The sequence below is a fragment of the Coturnix japonica genome, chromosome 12 (assembly GCF_001577835.2).
Source record: "Coturnix japonica isolate 7356 chromosome 12, Coturnix japonica 2.1, whole genome shotgun sequence".
Lineage (NCBI taxonomy): Eukaryota > Metazoa > Chordata > Aves > Galliformes > Phasianidae > Coturnix > Coturnix japonica.
The window spans coordinates 491,074-514,554 of NC_029527.1; the positions used below are offsets into that span (position 1 = coordinate 491,074).

General features: G+C 46.2%; 1 protein-coding gene across 1 annotated transcript in view; it reads right to left on the bottom strand.

Annotated features, from left to right (window-relative positions):
• The window catches only part of SFMBT1 (Scm like with four mbt domains 1), a 39,961-nt gene extending 39,596 nt beyond the window's left edge, over window positions 1-365 (bottom strand). Inside the window, exon 1 of the mRNA XM_015874467.2 lies at window positions 248-365. The gene's annotated coding sequence lies outside the window, so the exon portion shown is untranslated. The remainder of the gene's footprint in view (window positions 1-247) is intronic.
• Window positions 366-23,481: the final 23,116 nt, after the last annotated feature.

Consider the following 23,481-nt stretch of genomic DNA (forward strand, 5'->3'; position numbering starts at 1 on the left):
GGCGCTGCTCCCCCCGCGCTGCCGCCGCGCCGCGCTGCCGCCTCCTCCTCCTCCTCCTCCTCCCTTTTCCTTTTCCTTCTCCTTCTCCTCCCTCCTCCTCCTCCCTCGCCGCCTTTTTTTCCCCGCATCCAAACTTCGGGAGCCCGGAAAAACCCCTCGTGCCCCGCGCTCCGCCGGCAAAACGCCCCCACCAGCTGCGGGCCGTCCCGCTCCGCCCGCCGCTGTGCGCCGCCACCCCCCGCTTCACCTGCGGGGAGTTTTTCCAGCCCTCCGCCGCTGCCCGGGCTCCTGCTCCCCGGCTCCGCTCGCCGCCTCATTCCAATATGGCACGGCCCGGCAGAGCGCATGCGCCCGCCGCTGCCTCTCCCCCCCCACCCCCCTCCCTCCCCCCTGCTCTCCCCTCCCCTCCCCGGCGGCTTTCGGCGCTCGGGTCCCTCCCGATCCGCCGCCGCCCCACGTTGCGCCCGCTGCCCCCTTCACCTGCTGCGGCCGCTGACGGGACGCCAACGGCGGGAGCACCCACGGCTGCAGGGCGGACCTTCCATGGGCGACAGAAGCTCCGCTCGCCCCCGGAGGAAGGGCTCCTTGGCGCAGCGATGGGCGCAGACTCCCGGCAGCATCCCGCAGCTCCCGCAGCATCCGCGCAGCACCCGCAGCATCCCGCACGCCCCCGCAGCATCCCGCAGCATCCCGCAGCTCCCGCAGCATCCCGCAGCACCCCGCAGCATCCCGCAGCATCCCGCAGCACCCCGCAGCTCCGCACACAGCTCCGCACACGGGCCGTCCGCTGGAGGGGGGTCTCGCCGTGCGGGACGGGGGTTCCGGGATCCCCGTCGCTGCGTCGCGTTAAGGAAATGGGACAGGAGTGGGTATTTATGAAGGAACCGGCTGTCCTGGGCCGCAGCAGAAGCGGCGTGGCCGGCAGGGCCGGGGAGGGGTCCCGCCCCTCTGCTCTGCGCTGCTGAGCCCCCGCCTGGAGTACGGCATCCTCGGTACAGGAGCGGTACCGACCTGTTGGGTCGCATCCACAGGAGGGTCACAAAAATGAGCCGAGGGATGGAGCAGCTCCCTGTGAGGACAGGCTGAGAGCCGGGCTGTGCAGCACGGTGAGATGAAGGCTGACTTAACTTGAATAATGACAGAAGGCTGAACCCTTTCTGTAAAGGAAACAAGTCACAGATGCAGTGACACAGGCCTCGAGCTGAGCCTGAAGACAGCCCGGCACTTCAGGGCTGGACTCCTGCTCCTTTTCTAAGTCCCTCTGCACGAAGCTGGAGATAAAAGCACATGAACTTTCACAGAGCCTAAAAGCTGCTCTGCAAAGGGGAAGGTAAAAGTATTTTCTCTCTCCAGCCCACCAGCAGAAGCTACCCCTGGAAGTTCTATGATAATGGTATAATGATGCCCCTATTAGGAGAAAGCAGCTTTACAGCACCCTACACCTTCCCTGTGGGATAGGGTGCCCTCATATTTCATTTGTTGGCCATTACAACACTTGCCACCTTCTGCCTTTCTTTTCATAGTTGAAGACTTTCCAGATGTAGGTTAAGGCTGTTCTAAGTGTGCTCACGTGTGCTTAAGGAAGCAGTGACTTTTTGCTGGAAGAATGTGAAGTTGTGTGAAGGATTTGCTTCGCTTTATCTCCAAAAAGGTGAAATGGTTGAAATGACCAGGTCAGGCTTCCTGGATAGATTTGGATTCTAATATTACAGTGGAATTACATTTCTCTTCAGCTCCTTGAGTTTGCTTTCTTGATTTATCTTTAACTACAGGCTTTCAGCACCAGGTGGGATTCCACCATGTGGCCTTCACTTTGAGCTTCTACAAGGTTTATAACTCCTCCGATTTCTGTGAGCTGTTCAGCTAACAAGTGAGAGTGGCACAACAAGCAAACAGAGGGAAGCGTTGTACTCCAGGATGTGCTGGGGTAAAGCTGGGTTTTTTTGCATGGCATCAGGATTCCAGAGGAGGAGGAGGGATTTCCTAACTCCCAGGCCCATTCACCTGGCAGACTGTGTGCACCAGCATTCAGAGGCCAGAGGCCTCCCCACATCCCTCATGGCCCACAGGTTTCTGCACCACTGGAGCAGAAACATACTGGCTTCAAAGCGAGTAAGACCCAGGCCATCTAAACCCAGAATGAAATAGAGCAAAACCAAGTAGTCACAAAGTAGAGGATGGAACAACTTGATACACACATCACTGGAACAACTGGAATAGCCGTGTCTACAGAGAAGCAAATCACCTCTACTTTTGTGATGCCAACTTTGCTATTAGCAAAGGTTCTCCTCTTAGCATTTCTAAGCACTTCCCAGCTCCTAATACACTTCAACATATCTACAAGGCAGTTATTATCAACAGCAAATACACAGGTACCCTTTACTTATGTCAGTGTGCACCCTTGCTAACATAACTCTGGCATACTGACTGTATCGTCAGTATCTCCCTTGACTGGGCTGTAATACTAATCAGCTTTTGGAAGGAGGCAGAGGAAATGTATTTCTTTAAGACAGCTGAATGGGAAAGAAAGGAAGGCAATACACTTTCTTTCAGCAAAGTTCAGACACCGCCACAAGATTATGCAAAAGCAATATTGCAGTTTGCCTAAGAACAAATATCCTGTTTCTTTGTTTCAATTTATGGGCAAAGTCGTCTTTTCTCCAAATGATAAACGTTAATTGTTTTTAGAACATCCTGATCAGCCCCGCTCAGGTGAGGAAGGCAGGTTATAAACAGCAGCAAAACCGCACACCACACTGTGTTATGAAAGCAAAGGAAACACAGAAATTAAACCAAGAGCAGGGAAAAGATGAAGACTTAAATCTGTGCTGGGAATACTCCAAAGACTCATTAACAGATGAAAAAGTATGATTATCTTATTAAGTGTACTACCAGCCATACAGAAGCTCTGATCAAAACAATAATTAAACCACCAATAACAATCTCTCTGCATCATTAAATACTTTTGTACAAATAAATTAACTCTGCCAGACAGAAAAATCAAGTGGAGATAATTCACCTCAACCAACTTCGTGTTCAGACGCTCAGGAACGGCCTCACATCCTCACCTGGGAAGGCGCTGCCATTCCTCTTCCAAAAAATCCTTTTCAATAAATGACCATGACAGCATCCCTTTACATTTCCGTGCTTACTCCGCCGCTGATAAATCAATGAGCCCACGTGGCTCGAGAGAACGGCCAGTGGTGAAAACTGATTCTTCCCTTACAGACAGCACACGCGGCTGGGGAGGAATATTTATTTCTGAGCAAAGTAAATGGACACTCCAGTGCAATTGTTGAGATGCAGAATCTGGCAACAAATCAATATTGGCTTTAACTAACCAATTTCTGCCATTAGTTTTTAATACCTATGGATCTGTTACAATCCCATAGCATGTTGACACGAAGCAGCAAAAGCTGCTGAATTCCTTTTGGTTTGTGGCTTTATTGAATGTGAGGCTTTAAGAATTCTGCTACAGGTGAGTGTCAGTTTCCAGCCTTTCTCTTTTATCGGCTTCCTTTGAAGCGCTGCCCGAGCTCTTACAGCTTCACTTGGGTTTGACGTTCTTTTCCTGAATCAGAGCAGGCCTAAAGTTGGTATGTGTGCATTTACTGGCTTGACCCTCTGCAGGCAACCAGTACCACTATTATCTGGTGTTTCAGGGGCATGGATTAAATATGCCGAGCTTTTATTTATGTTCCTTTAAGGAGTCTCAGGAAGTACATGGGATAATTTGCCAGCCCATGTAAAACTGCATTCTTGCCATACATAAGTAGCAGCGCTGACATGTATGTAATCTTGTAGCCTCGACAGCATAAATCTAAGATGAAGGTCAAACAAAACATCCAGATTTCTGAGATCGGGGCCAAAATTTAGGCATGGAAACCAAACGCAGAGAGCGGGAGGTGAAATGCTGACAAAGCAGGAACTAACCTGCTTTCAGATGCACCCCTGAGAGCAGGTCAGGGCTGAGATACAGCAGCAAAGCAGCGTCATCAGTTGCAGGATATGCTGTACCTGTTCGGGGGGAAGCAGAATAACACTTTCAGATTGTGTTACTGTGGATGCTTTTATTGGTAAAAAAAACTCCAAAGAGTGTAAAATAGCCAAAGTTACCACAAGAGCTTCACGCTGAGGTTTGAGAGCACCCCATGATACAGGTTCAGCCTGAATATGGGAGGGATGAAGCAGTGAAACCTAGTAGAAGAATTGTGGAGAAAGAGAGTGGATTCCACACTTCCTTTGACTATCTGCTGCTTTGGCCTTGGTGTGTGAACATATTAAACGACTGAACAGATTTACACGTTGATTTATTTCCTCTCAGTTTAACAGGGGGTTGCACAACAAGTATCACTGTGCTGACATAGGGAGAAACATGAGACCTGCAGGGAGCATCCCACAGTCGATGCAGTGATCAGCACAGCCATGGGTACCTGCCTTAGATCTGGGTTCCTTAAGAAGTGCCACCTAATATCGGTAGTGTCTGTGATGTGTGTAAGGCAGTGAGAAGCAGACCAGTCTTACTGGTGCTGCAGTGTCAGCAAGCAGGCCCTTCTCTTAACATGCCACCACACAGCTATTTGGGGACTTATTTTGTCACCTTGTGTGCCATCCATTAGGAACCATCTCTGCAGAGAGGATGGTGAACCAGACTGATTCATTCCAACAAACCCAATGTTCCTAAATCACGCTCTTTACTTTCCCAGATTAACTTTCCTCGTGGTTTCCTCTTTGTGCCTGGAAAGATTTATTGTTTTTATTCAACCTGAAAATCCACTGGCATTAGATATATTAGGAAACCTACAGGTGGTTCTTTTGTCATCCTATCACTGCAGTGGGAAGATAGCAAAATAAATCAATAAAAACAGTGTCTTGGTTGATGCTTGGGGAAACCGAGCTGTGGCTGAACGTTCAGCTCAGCTACACTGCCTTCCACTTACTGGAGATCTCAAAGCTTCATTCAACCTTTTCCTACCGCTCAGGTTTCTGTCCCATCCGATGTCCTTATTTATGTTTTTTTTAAAGCATTTATGATCTTTTTTCAGATATGTATTTGACTGAGAGTTATTATTCCACAAGGCCATGATTTTATCCTCTGATTTGAATGCAGCTTTTGCAGAAAGAGCCAAACACAAAGCTGCTTTTCAGCTACTGCCTCCCAATGCACCGTGTTGCAAAGTCTGTATGCAAATCCTACGAGGGCTGCCTCTGCACTACCTCCATTTTATTTATTTTCTATTGAGTCTGAATGGGAAGAGCAGCAGAAGAGCAGAGCTATTTCCAAACATGAAATTCATTAGAATCTGAGTATTTTCTTCCTCTCACAATATAAGCAAGTCTGAACATTATGCATCTGTAGATATCCTCACATGTCTGAGAAGATGCAAGTAGAAGCAGAGTGGGTATGGAGATGAAAAGCATTTGATTAGTAAACCCATTTATTTATGCTCTGGTAAGGATTTGGAGCAAAAATTACTGGAGTGAAGTGAAACACAAGATAAATGTGTGACAATTTACCCTCTAGCTGCATTCCCCAGGCTATTTTTCCCTAGGAGTACAGTGGATAGGCAGAGGGATGCAGCTCCTGCAGAGAACAGCCTCCTTCAAGCCCCAAATAAACTCAGTGCCCTGAGAAGAAATACCCAGCCCTAGGACATGCAGGGGAAGAAGCTGCTACTCCTTCCCTGTTTGGGGCAGGCACTCCCTGTCGGGCACAAAGCTCCCGTGTGATGTGGCTTGCACAAATCACATCTCTATGGCCTTGGATCACATGCATTTGTGTGCTCCAAGCTTCCTGACAGAGGAACATTACCCAGAGATGAAGCTGACCTGAGCAGCATCTCTTAGGACCTAACTCATTTCAGTACCCTCAGAAGAAGAGCACTTTGTGCTACTTTTCTTGTCAGTGTTGATTTCATAATTGAAGCCATTGGTAAATGAAAGCTGAAAAAGCATAATTGAAGCCATTTCATAACTGAAGGCACCAAAGGACATCTACTGGGAAGCATGGTGCTGGTTTCCTGCTTTCCCATTGAGGGAAGTCTGGCAGTGTGTGTGCTGCAGATTTAGTTGATGCATTTCTAAGTTTATCTTGAATGCAGCATACAGCGCATAACCAAAAAGCTAAATACATCACAAAGGCTGTTTCCTACAGGCTCCTATGCCCATTCTACACGACGTTTTTCACTCTGCCAGTAAAATACAAGGGCTACTCAATAGAGGCAGTTAAGCAGCGGGCATCCTGTTTTCCAGATGTCAGCTTTCAGTTCCCCTTACTACAGAGGTAGGTGCCCCTACATGTTTCTGCTATAAAAGTGAAGCTTTGTGCCTCAGTGTCCGGAGGAGCATTCATTAATTGCCTCCAAAAAACCCAGAGTGAATAAACATTTAGCTAAAAAGCTACAACACGCATAAGGTGCCCTGCTCAACTTTCAGCACTATCAACTGCAGCACAAGATGCTCGTGCGGTGAGAACAGTCGTGGCAGCTGTTAGCTATCAGCCCCTTGTCTCCACTGCACTTCCCCCAGGGCAGGGTTTTCTCAGATGGCTGCACGGAGACCCCGCTGAGACAGAAGGACCTCGCTTTGCCTTAGGAGACCTGAGTCTGCTCCTGGAGCACATCACTGTGCTTTGTGCACCCAACAGGAGCGGTCGGGCAGCTGGGACTAGGAGCCAATACTTGCTCACCTTATTCATGAGAAACAGAGTCAGTGCAACTACTACTGCAAAGCAGGGAGCAGAATTCCTAGAAAACGTTCCTATTTTGCTGCAGCAAGAAAGAACGTGGTGTTTTTATTACAAAACAGCTGATTTAACAATTTCCACTGCAGTTTTAAGTTTTATAGTCTACCAAAAAAAAAAAAAAAAAAAAAAAAAAAAAAAGCAGGTCAACAAATCCTCTTTTGTTCAAAGACCGGACAGCAGAGGGTGCCAAACCCCCAGGAGGGAGAGCACCCACCTGGGTCACCTTAATTCCTCCCCGTTCAGAGCCGCACTCCAGCATGAATGGCCAGGGCACACCAAGACACTTTGAGTGCGGCGTGTTCCATCTGCACTGATAGCTGTACCGGAGTGTATTATCTCATTCGGTTGTGTCAGCACTTCCATTACAGTTTATAACCTCTTACTTTGTGGATCAATCTAGGCTTTTGCAAGCCAAGTTATTTTCTCCCTGATGTGCAATTGGCACTCAATGTTATCTTGGGAATCTGAAGCCACGTTTTGTTATCAGGATGCTGCAGAGACGACTCACTAAATTAAAAGCAAGCTCTTGATGATACAGAACTGGGCATAAGCCCTCCTTCACCTTTAGCATGTGGCACAAATATGATATAGCTGCTGACGAGCTAAATCTGTTTAACTGGCATCATTTGTATGCAGCATTTTACTTGGGACACAGAAACATGAGATTAAAACATCAACAGCCCTGAAATCCCATTCTCATCCTACAGTGAATTGTGAAATGAAGCAGCATTATGTTGTCAGACATTTCTTCCTGTCCTAATAGAAAGATACACTTTATATTTTCTGCAAACATTGCTCATGGAAATGAGATGGAAATTGGTCCTCGAGTAGTAACCAGTTACAACAGCTTCCAAAAGAGTTTACAGATTATTGTGATTACATTTAGGAGCCAAATTCTGCAGCCTTTACTGTGTTCCTGTTCTATGCTGGAGCCAAAATCACTGTGGTTGGTTCAAAGAACATTTGTCTCACTCCTGTTTCTCACCAGTTCCAGTCCTGAGCACGAGCACAGTCAGACGGCCAATTCTACTGCCCACGTACCTGATAGCACCAGCCTATTATTTCTACACAGGAATGAGATCCATCATTCCTAATTGAAAATCCTGCAGATAACAACTGACAATATGTAAACAGTTATTCCGTTTGATTGAGTTACACAGGCTCTGTTTACTTAATCTAGGTATTTGTCAGCTGCATCAGTCACTTATCAACAGAAGCAGAAAGCAGGCCACATATTACCCATCCATCACCCCTTCCTGCCTCTGCAACACGTGCAATATATACCATGTGTACCACAGAACTGGCGAAATTGTTCCTAATGTAACAGCAGAACTAAGTAGTGCAGGTACTTGCTCAGTGCCATAACATTTAAGGCACCTCGTAGCAGTGCTAAAACAGCTTAATGCAGTCCCACCTGCAGGGACTGAAGAATAACACTGCAAACGTGGTGCTGCTGCGGGTGGTTGGGCAGCAGGAAGCCTGATGGGCACCAGGTTTGACTGCAGGCCCCAGGTAACTTCTACATCTCAAACACTGATGAGGTCTCACTTTTCTGGGCCTCACTCACCTGTCAGTGTCACAGGAAAGCACTTTGACTCCAACAGTGAGTCCAGCTCAACCACAGGGCTGCAGCCAGGGCTCTCCTAGCAGACCTCTCCTTGGGCTGAGCTTGGGACAGCAGCCAGCAATGGGTGAGCAGCACCGAGCCCTGCTCAAAGTGCCCTGCTCAAAGTGCCCTGCTCCAGGCCAGGCTGAGCAGCAGGTTCTGGAAGCTTCCACCCTGGCCGCCCCAATATGGCTGCCCCATCATGGCCACCCCCTTGACAACCTCACAGCTCCTGTCACCTCACACATTATCCATGAGAGCAATTTCATCCACAGCCCCACAGCAAACAGGGAAAGGGAACTGCAAATCTAGCTTGGGAATTGGGATTCTGGAAGCACTACTGGGTAATGAGAGCCTCCTAAACCTGATGTCCTTCAGAGCAGTACCAAAAGGGGCAGAGAACAACACTTCAATTCCCCAGTAACATCAATGATCCCAAGCTCAGCTCAGCCACCACTAAACTGTGGTGCAGATAAGCCCTTTGGAAAGCTTAGTATATCATGAGAATCCATTACTTTTTGCTGATTTATTTTATAATGGCTCATTGACATGCACTGGGAGATGCATTTTTACACCAGCAGGGCAACTTCCATATAATCATTTTAGAGTGTGCTTGAATATTCATCACCATGCTAGAAGGGGGCAGTTTTGAATAATGCTGCACAGTTCACCAACATGTGTATGCTTTAGAGAGGTTCTCTGAGCGATGCTGCCCCTTTTTAGGGAGCAAGGCTGTGGTGAACATGATGCTGCTCATCTTTGGTGGCACTGTCATAGTTCCCCAACAGATGGATGCGGGTCTACCAAGCAGGTATGTTTGTTACCCAGCAGAGTCAGGAACTTATTGTGTCTACTTCCACAACCTCCTTGATCAGAAAGCTCAAGTAAGATTTTCATCTCTATAGCTGAAGTATTTGGAGGGAGGAAGAAGACTGTAACTAGGGCAGTGATTGCAATTATGTCCAACTGTTTCTCAGGGCTCACAGTAACTTATATTGGCAACTGTGCCAACATCCTTGTTCTAATTTTTATGCAAACAGTTGAAATGGCTGCTGTAAGCTTTTAGGAAGTATGCCAGCTGCTCAGAGATGCTAATATCTCTAATGTGAGGCTAACACTTGAACAGGGCATCATCTATACATGAGTTCTGAGGTTACTGGTGTGCTATTGGGCAGAGAGGGTAATAAAACTGCTCAGCTCCACTAAACTTGGTGGCTGCCTTAACAAAAGCATTTGATTCCTCCATGAGGAATATAACAGATCAAATAACTTAAAAAATATTGCGAATTCTTAAATAGATGTAGCTTAATGCCTTGACTCCTCACCTTGTATTTTCCTGCTTCTAAACTCAGCAGACTACAAATGAACGACCTTCTTCAGTCCAACTTTAAAATAAGAACAAAATTTTGAGTCAGCAGCCAAAGCAAAGGAATTCCCAGAGCGAGCAGCTGAGTCTGGGAGAAGAGGAAGAAAAGAACATTAGAATTTGCTTTCATTCTAAAACATGGGGGGGGGGGGGGAAAGAGTAGGTGACTAATTATATCTTTAAGGTGTGTGTGTTCTGCTCTTTCAGCATATAGATGACAGCAAAGTACAGAGTTAGTAATTTAGTAGATACAGCAAAAGAAAAGTATTATAGATTGCATTCCTTATTGCTCTCTAACAAGATTAAAACAAAACTTCGTGCCATTACAAGCAGTATCTTGCTAAAGTAAGATTGGAAATACTTCTATAAATGTAAAGCTGAATAAATGCTTGTTCTTTGCTACAAACCAAGATTACCTCAATTAATGAATTTGTACTGATGCATGGAGTTCAGAGCCACTGACTCTTGAAAGCAGATACAACTGCTTGGGCTGCAGCGTTGCCTTTGGCAATATCTGAGCAATAAAGCTTAGAAGTACAGGAAAGTCTTTTTAAAGACAAATCAATAATGCTACATTTGAGCACAGAAGATGCAATTCACCTTTCAACTCAGTACGGAGCTCAGTATGGATATTCCTTAGACCACAGAACAAGATTTAGCTGTTCCTGATGCAGTAACAAGCCAAGTTTTTTAGGAACTGTAGAAAATATGAGTGTTGCTGCACTGTAAAATTATGAAATGATAAGGAAAGGTAAGTATTTGTGTTTTGGAGTTGCAAGCATCATCACAGAGCCTTCACATTTATCCACTCTAAAGTCTACCCTACAGCATGGCAGGAAAATACTTCTGTTGGCACAGTACATGGATTTGGGGAATACTTTCCCTCAAATCTGTTTCAGGAACAACACAGGTTCTTCCAAAATAGTTGATGCAAAAAAGTACTGTTGAAGGCTCATGTCTCTCCAGCAGCTACAACACGATTAGAACATCCACCGAGCAAACAGCGTGATGCAACAAACTGTGGGGCTGACTATTCAATTAAAAAGTAGAAAAAGCAGGAAAAAAGATCTGCAGTAGCACACAGGCACGTCCTGGAATAAGAATAAATAGTGTCATAGAATCACAGAATGCCTTGGGTTAGAAGCAACCTTAAACCCATCCAACCCCACTGCCATGAGCAGGGACACAACCACCAGCTCAAGCTGCCCAGAGCCCCAGCCAGCCTGGCCTTGGGCACGTCCATGGGCATCCATGGCTACTCCAAGCAGCTTCTCCAGGCAGCCCACGTCAGGGCTTCTTTGCCCTTCCAACAGCTAAATCTCCCCTTTTAGTTTGAAGCCATTCCCCCTCATACCATCTCTGCACTATCTGATAAACCACTCACCCAGTTTCGCCTGTTATGAAAAAAGCAAACTGATTTTGATGATTCAGCTCAGAGGAGATCCAACTATAAGTGCCTGATTTGCTCAACCAACACATTAATTGAGCGAGAATGACAGGAAAAGCAAGGCTGGCCAGATGGGAATGGATGAGATGATCTTGTCTCCAGCACAGAGTCACACTCACTCTGAATCACATTTGAGGAACAGTGAGCCATTCACAAGGAAAGGTGCAGACCTTACATGCTGGACTCAATTTTCCCTCTGCAGCAAGGCTTAGGTAAAAAGGAAATCAATCGATGGGAATAGCAGCAGGAAGATAAATGTAAATTGAACCTCCTGAAAGATAGCGTTGTGTAAGTGTTAATCCACTCCCAGTCTATAAATCCCAGAGTATTTGCAATTATCATGCTAAGCAAGGAAGGCCAAAAAATGTAATGGCAGAGGAGGCCCAATAATGTATTAAGTGCTCCAGTGAGATCTTTATTCGAGGAATCCCTCACATTAATTTGATTCTTTCTGAAGGTAGGATTGGGTCTGGTCAAAGCCCTAAAGCCATAATATATGGGAGAAGGCAGCACAGCTGAAGTTCTCCCCACTCAAATCAGGTGCAAACATTGCATTCCTGCAGCATGCTTTGGTTTTTGTTTTTTACTAAGAAGTACCAAATGGCCCACAAGAACAAACTGGGCCCACAGTTTCAAACATTTTAAGCTGCTAAGCAACATGATGGCATAGAAAGTTTGCGGAAGACACACGGCCCTTTGAAGGAAAATAGCCAATATTAATGCAGTGGCAAGTAAGCAGAGATGATGATTTTCCAGGCATCTTCAGCATGTTGCACTTAAAATAACATTTTATGAGTTAATACTTGTAATCCTATTGGAACATGACTATCTCTTGGTAAGGGCATCATGTGCAAGCAATCTACCGATGTGCAAGGCCTATAGGTTCCATGAGAAGCACCAGAGGGAAGATACAGCACATGGTCCTGGAGAAAACACTCTGCAGTTCCACAGTTACACTGCTCTTTAACAACAACAGAAAAAACATCCTGCACATTCAATCAGCTGCAGCATCAGTGGAGACTGAGGGTTGCCTGCAGCTGAGAAAGGAAACCTCTCCTGGAGCGCAGGGGATTGGGCAGCCCTTCAGAAAGTACTTGGTTCACTGCAGACAATACCCTGACACTGCACTGTGTGACTTAAAATCTAACATTCGACTCCCAAGCTGTTACATTCTCAACAGATCCTTGGGGAAATGTAAGAATCCTCTCAAAGCTGCAGCCTTACGACTCCTTGGAAATTTTCTGCTGCGCAGCAGAGCAGAGGGCACGTCTTATATTGAAAATAAGATCCAGCATTTCCTTTGTCTGACAGCCAGCTGTGGCTAATGGGATTCTAATTTAATCAGAGTACAGACTGGGGCAGATGCAACATTGATAAGTTATAACAGGGATCAACATGCAAGAATGAGACAGGCAAGAGCTGCCAGTGGAGAAGGGCAGCTGCTGGAGAACCTACCTGCATCCAGAAGGGACTCACACAGCAATTCAGTCCCACAGCAAATAGAAGCAAACCTGATTTTCAGCACTGCTCCGAGTTTCCTTACATACTGTTCTCTATCCAGCCTGTTCCCCACATTCACACCATTTTTAAAATGATGGAAGCTTAGTTCTTTCAAACAGCACCATGACAAGAGCACTTAGATTTGAGCAAGCTAAGCTGCAAGCACACACAGAAGAGAAAACATGTTTGAGGACAACAGTGCTCATCCAGACCCTTTGTTTCTGCTTTCCAGCTGCATTTTGCCCACTGACCACAAGTCCCACCTGCTTTCAGAGCTTGCCTTGTGCTGATCTCCTTTGTGCGCCTCTGAGAGCGGCTCAAAGAGAGCACCAAGGCAGCAGTTCGACAGGAGCTGCTCTACAGCTCCCAGTGTAATCCCTTCCCTCCAGCTCACACTACAGACAGACGAGCAGTGTGAGCTGGGTGACAATCCTTACCACACTGCAGGACCTCCCTGCCAGAGGAGGCTGTCACTGCAAGCAGGATGCAAAACTTACTGGGCAGATTAACAGCAAAAAACAAAGAACCATCAGTCAAGGTTGTGCAAGCCAGGCACCACCAGTGTCCTAGGAAATCATTCTGCTGCAGATCACCAAAGCCTGGGAGAGCACTGTGACAAGTATCACCACATGCTCGCCTTGCATTTGTGCTGCTCTCTTGACACTTGCTACAGGCAGATATTACAGTAGGCGAGACTCTTTACTGACTTAATGTTTCATTATTTTCCGTAGTTATGGTAAATGGTCCTGCCCAAAGGACTCAGTGCTTTACAGTAAACATCTGGATGTGTTTCTTTCACAGACATTACTTGCTGGCTCAGCTGCATAAATGAACATACCCAAAAACTGGAGACATGCTGAGTGCTGCGTGGGCACCTGAGAGGCGCAGAGTGCAAGGATAGCCAGGGCCGCCAAGTTGTTAGACTCTGATAAGACATTTAACAAATGTTACTAGGTATTTTACAACGAGCAATGCTGCCAGCTTCACAGATTGCTAGTGATGTTCTCCATTAAACCTGGAGCACAAATTCACAAGATACGTTACTAAGCAGGGAGCAAATCTGGTGATGCTCTTAGCCTGATGAAACAGAAAGTGATCATAGAATGGCTCGGGTTGGAAGGGACCTCGGGATCACCCAGTCCCAATCCCCCTGCAACAGACAGGGTTGTCAGCTGCTAGGTCAAATATTAGATCAGATTACCCAGGGCCTCCATCCATCCTGGCCTTGCTTCTCATAAAGTAGGTCACTGTTGTATACTCTGAAACTTAGAACTAGTCCACAGTCTTGTTATTTCAACATATTAAGCAGAATACACAAAAGATCAGCATCATAAGGGCCAAAAGGAAATGTTCCAGACAACTGAAAATCTTTTCCTTACAGGATAATGTAAATGATCCAAGTCAGACTTAAAATACCACTTAAAAGAAACATTGAAGTATTACAGATTGCAAAGACACCGATACTTAAACCTACCAAGAGAAGAAAACATTAGGACTCCCACATCTCCAGAACAGATTCATTCCACCTTGGCATCAACATTTGATACACCTGCCGTGACTCCAGAGGGAAGAGTTAAATTAGTTCAGACACCAGAATTATGCATCCTACAGGACATCAGCCTTCATGGCCGCTCCCCTCTGCATCAGCATTGGGGAAAGTTGAAAATGGAGAAGAAACTCTCCCACATTGGTGTACATGTTTGAATGGATGAAGCACTTTTGGTTAGTAGTGTGTGAAGAATTCAGTCCCGGAGAATTAATGCTACAAGCATTAGCCAAAACAGATTTCAGATCTTCTCTCAACACTCCATCCATCCTGCTTAATCTATTTCATGTTTTATTCATAGTTTTGAGTTCATTTACAAAATTACAACCACGGCGGTGCATTGCTAACAGACCTCTTAAAAATCCTGATCAACTCTTCTTGCTGGTACGATGCACAGTGTTTTTGAAAGCAGCTTTTTGTAAACCTTGGGAAGGCTATTTAATAACTGCAATAACACACTCAAATGTAACAGCACACTCTTCTGCTTTGATTGTCACCAGATAAACACTCTTCTTTCTTCACTGAACGCGCCAGGCAGAAAGCGGGTACTGTAAGGGACACAGTGATTCCAAGGTACAGCATCTGTGTTTCGTGACCACACTACTTAGGTATCACAATCTGAAACAGGACAGGCCTACTGTAATTACTGCCCCGTGCAGTATTTTATGATTTGCTAAACCAGGGAAATTTTAAAAGAGCATCAGAACCTCCTACTTCAGTGAACAACCACGAGCTGTCCTGGTCCTCATCCTTCTCACAAAGCATTTATTAGAACTGGAAAGACAAGATGATGGGCAAATAATCCAAGTTATAAAAATGGCTTCTGGTTGGTGAATGACTACATGAACTGGGAGTGCCCATGCTGAGAAAGGCACAACTTAAAGTGGTAGAGGGCTACACAGCTGTATGTGTTGGGGAGAAGGTAAATGATTGGGCAAGTCAGCAAGTCCAAAGCAAGCAGAGTTCAGCTTTGGCACCTATTTCTGTACACTTGCAGAGGCTAAATTTGAAAGAAGCTCAAGAAAACTGTACAAAGTAAAAGAAAAAAAACACTAAGCAAATAAATACAGAGATACCATTTTTGGTTCAGGAAATCAGAGCTCTAGATACTTGGACACCTTCCCCGGGGATCCTGCTGTCAGCCTTCATTCACAACAGGTAACAACAGCTACTAGGCTAGATGGGCTTTATTTCGCCTATCCTGGCTGGCTTTATGTTCTCCCTGTTGTCTTTCTGCATAAATCTCCACAATCACATGCTAAAACATACCCTCACTCTTTTACTTTACACCCAGAGAGCAGCAGAATAAAACCATTACAGACAAGACATCCACTCCAGGCACTTGGGCTGTATATCCAAATGCAGATGATGCCCCTAGTCAAAGTCTTGACAATTAAAGGCAGCAGAAGGGTAAACCTGTGTGTGTGCTGAGCTCTCCAGGAGCAGCCCAGCAGCGCCAGAGAGCAGATGTACCCAACAGAGACCAGCAGTGCAGCCCCTGCCAGAGGGAAGCAGCCTGTGCCCAGGGGAGGAGGATGAGTTTCAGGAGGCTGCAGCACATGGGCTGGTGCTCTGAATCTCTTCTACCAATTTGTACAGCAAACCTGCAATTTCTATGGTAGCCATGGAAACTAAGGTACTGGAATACAATGAAACACATGTACGAGTGCCACTGCCACCACTGAGCACACATCACTCAGCATTTCATGACAGGGCAAAGAGAAGAGTGTCCGTGTAATTACAGTTGGGTTGTGGCCCCTGAGGTCTGGATGGGGCTGGACTGACAGCAGGCTGCAGCAGCTCTTCTCTCTCAGGTGCAGGATGGGATACAAGGCTGACGGCAGCCACATCCACCCCAAATGCGAAACCAAGGAACAGATGGAAGAAGTGCTCCCAGGAGAACTGCACAAAAGACAATCCTGGCCCAGTTTACCTTGCTTCATACTGGCTGTACTCTGGATGCCTGCTGAGGTTTGATTTCTGATGGCTTCTCAGCCAACAACCCTCTTAAGTCAGAGTCATCTCACTTAGGGCTGCAGGTAAAAACAGGCGACCACCAGTCAAAACTCTTGTGAAGGATTTACTTCAGCCTACAAAACCTACAGAAATCCTACATGAGGACTCAGAAGTAAGGAGTTCATTCTGTGGACCTGCCCACGTGCTTACACTTTGTTATTGTAAGGAGGGCAAGATCCACCACTGCTGTAAATCTGAATCCTGCAGTCTAATGGTGGCTGCTTTTCAGTTTTGCTGGACTCAGCATCCATTCCCCAGATCATGTGCACCTTTATGTTTCCTATAGCTGTACCTGGGCATGAGTCAAAGGCCTGACAAAATGGTTCCTTCCCATGCTTTTTTGTCCATTGGCCTCACCAGCTCATTCACAGTTGCCTTTCGGGATATCAGTCTCACCAGGTGCTTGATACCTGCAGCTTAAGAGTAATGACATTATCCATTTTAGGGCACCAACTCTGCAAACACGACAGCTCTGTGACTGGACAGCCTCTCCAGCCCAGCTGGTTTAGCAAACCCAGCCAGAGGTAGCCTGGTAAAGCAGCTGGTGAACAGCCTCCAACTGATGTGCCATTAATTTAATGGGCTCAGGAAAGTGGTAAGTCTGGGCGAAGAAGATAGATTAGATGAGGCTAAAGCATTCCATGGGGGTTCTCTACACCACCACAGACTCCCCCCAAAGACTTCATTTCCTCCAGCAGCAGTTTTCATAAACCTTAGGCAGATTTTAGAATGAGACTAAGGTTTAAGTTCATAAACCAAATTGAAACATTGCACATCTTCTACATTTTTTTCACATTACTTTTGCCTTCTTCAATTCCTCTCAACACTCTTTCAGCTGCTCTTTTGCATCCTCAAACACAACACTCACATTTGAGCATTATCCCCCTTGCCCAGAAGTACTTTCCACATCTGATTCCGATTCCTACCTGTCACTTCCAGAGTCTCTCAACATTAAACAGTCTCACAGAGGAACAAAGCTTCGCAATAGGCTACAAAAAAATGATGTGAAATTGGACAAGCCAAACTCCCAGCCCTGCCAAAGGGACAAAGGCTCTAATGGCAAAACTACAGCAAATATCCCCAGCAGCTGAGCAAGAAAAACAGGCATTTAGATCACTGGCCTAAGCAGAGACAAGAACCACAGGTTAATTCTGCTCTGTACTTGAAAGTCACAGAGGCAAAAGAGGTCATGGATCCTGTGTTAATCTTCTCCTTCACGTCTAAAGCACTGCGTGGCCATAGCAAGATGCATGTGCTTACTGACATCCAGGTCAGGCATCTTAAAGGCTACTTGGAAGAGCAGTGGTGGGAAAGAATAACATGAAAACAGGTCTCTAATTGCTGTTCCTTTTCTGGTGGATATTGAGTAAATTAAGTGAAGAATTTAGCAAGTGCACAATCTCATGGCAAGTGCTCTGTAATTTCTAAAGAGGGATAAATAATTTCCAGTGAATAACCCGTTGCACTCTGCCCACGAAGCAGATGCAGATCACTGTGTCCTCAAATTATTCCTGGTCAATTAAACTTCACAAGTTTGACTTTACAAGCAGTGAATATCTGAAATCCGAGCCGTTGCTCGGGGCTGGTATTGATTCTCTTCTCTCACTGGTTGAGTGCACAAGCTGCTCTGTGAATGCTTGCAGTTAAAGTGAAAATTCATCATCTGCAGCCACACAGGTGTAACTGAAATTTGTTTCCTTCAGACGTTTTTGCCACTGAAATTCAATTACTTAATTTAGGTCTTAATTTGATTTTCTTTTTTATTACACAGGCAGCCAGAATCAAGTGCTGCCAAAGCTAAGGAACCCCAGATGCTACTGGAGCGGCTGGTATCTTGCAAGTAGATGTTCTAGAGATGCAGACACACCTCAGAATTAGAAACACGTTTGTACATGAAAGAAGTCTGTGGACTTGAGGGCGGTCACACCCGACGGCTGCTGCATTTTCACAGTTTTTTGGGAGGCTAAAAAATGCCAACACTGCACCAAAGTTCGTTACTCCTGCAGTCAGGCTACGAGGGTGAGGAGCAGCGTTATCAAAGAGGAGACCCTCCCCTTTGCAGCCAGCAGGACGTGCTGCTCTCACAGCCCACAGCCTCATTTAAGGGCAGTGCTTAACTTCAGCTCCAGTGATGATCGGCCAACATTTCTTCAGCTGTAACCTCTTACTTTGAAACGTCTTCTCTAAGCAGCAAAACTCAGGAGCAGTGAAACACAATTTACCAGGAAAACAAAGCAAAAAAGTCCCAGGGATGCACACAAGGCGTATGTCGGGCTGCGCTAACCAAACTCTGCAATTAGCTGGTTTAAACCATGATCATTAAAACATGTAATGAACTAATAAGCTTTTCCTACCCCACAGGCCCAAACACAACAGCAGCATGAAAAGTTGTGGAAAAAATAAACAGGCAGAAACCCAAGAGATCATTTCTCTACCCCACATGAACCAGGCCCTGCCAGGCTCCCAGTCTGCCCTGGCTGAGGCACAGGTACCACAAGGCATCAGCATCACAGCCCTTTGCTTTGCACCACTCTGACACTGCACAAAGCCCCAGCACACCAGTTCTGCTACATGTAGCAAAGCAGTTGGATAGAGCAGTACAATGGGAAAAGCATTACAACAAAGGCATGATGGTGGAAGGACTAGCATGACAAAAAGGCATTACAAAAGGAGGGAAGAAGATTGCTCACCCATATCAGAAGATCCTAGTTTTTGATTTGCAGGGGAAAGCTTTGCCAAGGAGGGATCTGCAACCAGAGATCCTTCCTTAGTGGCAGTCAGCCCTTAAATGGGGTCTGGGAGAGGTGCAGCCGGGTTCCAACCCTTCCCATCACACAGCTGAACTGCCTTCACTTGTGCTCCCAGGGCTGACCAGTCCTTTCCCCAGGTGCTCAATCAGTGGTTCAGGCTGGGACTCAACAGTTACCATTCATGTAGAAACACATTTGATTTGCCTTTCTTTCCCTTCTCCATAAGTTCTTTACGTTCTGTAAAGTCACAGACTTGATAATGCAACTGAAACGTGCATCATTCTGAGCATCTCACAGTCTATAAGAATGACTGTACTGATATTTGATGTGACAGCAGCCACAAATTCCAACACGCTTTTTGACAGCAAGCACCACTGTGATGCTTCAGGACAAATGAGCTTGTAGTCAATTGCATCTCTTAATTTGCTTAGAACATTTTATAGACTAAAAAATGAATTCGGAAATCACATCAGCTTTTGAGGAAGGTACCACGTGATGCTGGATATACTGAATCAGGTGTTTCATGCTATAATATGGAAAACATGAGAAAATCGCCTCTTTAATGGCCAAGAAATCCCATACTTGCTAAAGCACCAGGTAAAAAGCTGTGCATTTACAGAACCTATGAGCGTCTCTGATATTGTCCCATATCTGCAACCACCTTTTCAAAGTGCCTGGAAGGATGCAAAGGCCGCCATGAGCATTTGTTTGGAAGCAACCTACGTATATATGTGAATATCCTCACCTCTCGTGTGTCATTACCCATTTGATTGTGCTGGTGGGACTACAGGACAGACAGTACAACAGTGACTTTTCAGGAGGTGATGAAATGACACGCTACTCCTTTAAATAGCATGTTCAAACCACTCTTCATCAGGAAATGTGCACTATGAACATTCAACCCAAGCACTGTAAAACCCAGCACTCCCATTTGGGCCTTTCCTAACTGATAAGCAAAGCCTTCAGCACGGATTAATATCCAGCATATGTGAGAATACCACACACATCTGTTAGTAACGAGTGCTTCACGTGTGCATTTTCCCCTGTCCCTCTTTGCCCTTTTTTATCTGAATCTGCTTTTCCTGATTGCTCTGACTGTTGTACACCACAGCATTGGCATACATTTGTTCTCTGAGCTTGGCTTGGCCACACCGATTATATTAAACCCCTTTCAATTTACACAGTGTTCGGATTCATTTGATACATCCATTTTTGCCACCCAACAAAAGAGCTGAAATGAATGAATCAATTTTTAAAACAAATAGGACTTGACAGCAGAGACACAGATTTCTGTGAATGGCAAAAGGTGGCTAATTAAGAGCTCTGGGGATGATGAGGCTTTTATTTCTCTAATGAAAAGGAGCTTTGTGAGCTTACAAGTGTTCTCCAGCTCCAGCAGGACAGATCCCTTCTCTGGGGAGAAAAAGACGATTCATTTTTCGTGCCTCCAGTTGGCTGCTGGTACCTGTCCTGCCTCTGTGTGAGCCTCAGGTCAGAGCTTTAGGCGATTACTGGTTTCCAAATGCAGAGACAGACACCTGGAAAGGCTGCTGCCCCTTCCTGGAAAGCACACAGCACCCATTTGGGAAACTGACCTTCCTTACCCCTGTCTCTTGATGTCCCTGGCATCTTCTTTCTTAGGAAGCAAAAGATCACAGTCCTGTGGTGTATGAGTTGGCACGATGGCATCACCGTAGAGCTGGACATAAATAAATCCGATTAGACACACACATGGGTCTCCCTATTGTATTCTGTAATAAAGTGCATATCTAACATAAAATGAAAGGATTGCACGAGCTATTCCGCCGGTGGTAGGCGACCAGCTAGGAGGCGGCTCTGACCCACAACAAGGCTTGCTCTCAGCACTGCTGCACATTTGAAGTGCCCCAAGGGGAGAAAGCAGACTGCTTCCACATTTGATTGCTCCTTGTACAAACAATCTGGGCTCGCTTAATCCTCACCCACAGAGCACTGCATGCTGTAGAGGTTTACAGAGTGCTAAAACTGAACAAGCCCTTAAAGCAGCAGAGATACTTATATTATAGGTGTATTTTTTTAATAAATAAACGGGCCCTTATGTAAACCAAGGAAGACCTGGAGCTCCTTGGGCCTCTGGTTGCACTGCTGTGCCACAGCAGCTCCTGCTGTAGTGTGGGCCGGGCACCAGGAGGAAGCCAAGTTGCCAGATTTCCAGTATCTTTGCAGCACTCCTGGTGGAATCCCACAGCTCCCAACTTCCTGAGTTCTAGACTTTATGAAATCTGCCTTTTGAGTCTCAGGAGCTCTGGTTGCACACTGGGCACATCGCACAGCAAAGTCCAGCAAGTTCCTCTGGAGTGGCCAGAACCTGCTCAGCTTGGAGAGAAGCCGCTTCCCAAAAAGGGAGAGAAAACCTGCCAGAGCACTCCCAGGAACATCCAGAAGGCCCAAAAGAAGGACACAAAGTAAGGAGAGCAAAAACAAACTCTTGTTGAGCTCTTCCAGTATCTCAGGGTGGTTTCTTCATGCTCTGCAGGAGTCTTAACAGAGAAAAGGCAGAAATCATGTTTTTATCCTGAGCAGGTTTCTCGTTCCTTGTTGGCTCATCTATGTCATCTTTCATGGATTTTGGAGTACAAACTCACAGAAGGCTGAGGAGTAATTGTTGCTGTCTATTAGCTTCTGACTGAAGCGAAGGGTGATAACCCTGCCTCCAAGGGCAGCAATTCCTTTGGTTTTACATCCATGGCCGTTGAAACAATCAGCTTTCCAAACAGCCCTTCCCCAAGCTGAAGGCAGTGAGTAATGCTGTAATAAAAGGAATGAGTTTTAAGCACTTGGCAGCCTTTCATTTTCATCCTGGTCTGTCAGAGCGCCCGCAGCAGGCGCTGCTCACTCAGCCTCCATCCTGCCCATCCCTGGGGCTCCTGGTGCCTCCCCTCTGTTTACATCCAGAGTGAAAAAAGTCATGCAATATCATAAGTTTGGGAATAGATCCTTGTGCAAATTATTCATGAGCTATGCATTATGCATGGGGTGCTGTTGTGGTACAAAGCAGTATCTTGTAGGAGCATATTTACCTCGTGCAGACATTTAATCCACACACAGCCTTATGAGCTGCCACTTAACGTCTAGTTTCTCACGTGAATAAAACATCAGATGTTCCCAGCCTGCTGCAGGGAGGTGTGCTGCAATGCCCAGAGCCCTGCACAGAGTGATGGGTGCTGGGGGAGGTTCATCAGGTGGGGGAGGATCCCTGCAGGTGACCCTGAGCAGCAGAGCATCCCTCAAGACCTGTCTCTACGCTGGGGACAGACTGTGGCACTCCCAGCAGAGCCTGCAGCCCCATGTGCAGATGTGGCAGTTGGGCAACCAGGGCTCAGAGCATCAGGAACCGGCAGCTGGTCGGGACCTGAAACTGCTTTTCATCCACATGTTGGGCTGAGCTTTGTTGCAGTACTTGGTGGAACTCTTCACAAAGTGGACAGTAGTTGCGCTTTCTCTTTCACTGCTCTTCTCTAAGTATCTTTTATCAGGCACAGAGTTTTCCCCTTGAATCCTTAGAAGCAGCACTTGTTCAAGCAGCTGATCATGACAGCAGAGACTGTATTTTCAGGAGAAACAAATCATTTGGAGTTTTCAGAAGCAGGATTTTATCAAGCACATCAAGCCCTGGTTTACTCCTTGTTCTTCTGCCTGGCTGGGTCAGGCCACAAAGCATCCTTCAGCTCTCACCAGAACACCTGAGCCTCTCAGAAACCCAAACTCAGAAGCCAAAGGCACTTCCCTTTTCTCAGGAACTTTCATTTCTCGTGGAAAGCACCCACAGAAGCTCAAACCCCACTTCTCTATGGGACAGAGCAGGTTGAAGCAGAATGTAAGTAACGCTCTTTGCTTGGCTGCGACCTCACATGATGTAAGCCTACGTTACTTGGGCTTTTTTTCTATGAACAAGAAGAGATGGCAGTGACCCATAAAAGTCAGTCATCTCAATACAAGTATTTTGGCAGGTATTTAGGCTTAATTTACCATTCAGATGGCTATTTTATTAAGAACCCACATGCAGTTTCTTGCCATTTCACTTGAGAACATCCGAGCTCTGCTCAGCCACCTCCTCCTCTTGCAGTGCAGGCTCCTACTCCAGAGGACAGAGAGCAAATCTCAGCAGGGCACTGCAGCAAACACAGCCCACGGTGTCTCGTGACTTCAGACACAGGTGATGGGCTGCATTTTACTGGCTGTTTCAGGATGTAGACCTGGGCGGATTCAGAAGCCCCCCTGCCCCCAGGTGTCAAGCTTTGAGCGAGGCCTCGTGCCACTGGGGTGACCTTTTCTGCTCCTTTGTGTTCATCTTTCCAATTTCAGATGTTAATGTCTTAATGTCAGAACTGAACACGAGCCAACAGTTCTGAGTGAAAAGCAATTTACAATAGAATAAAAGTGGTGGCAGCACACAGGGGGCTCAAAGCGATGCCTTTCCAAGGGGAAATCAGCTGCTTTCTCTCCACTGGTGTCAGCGATATTAA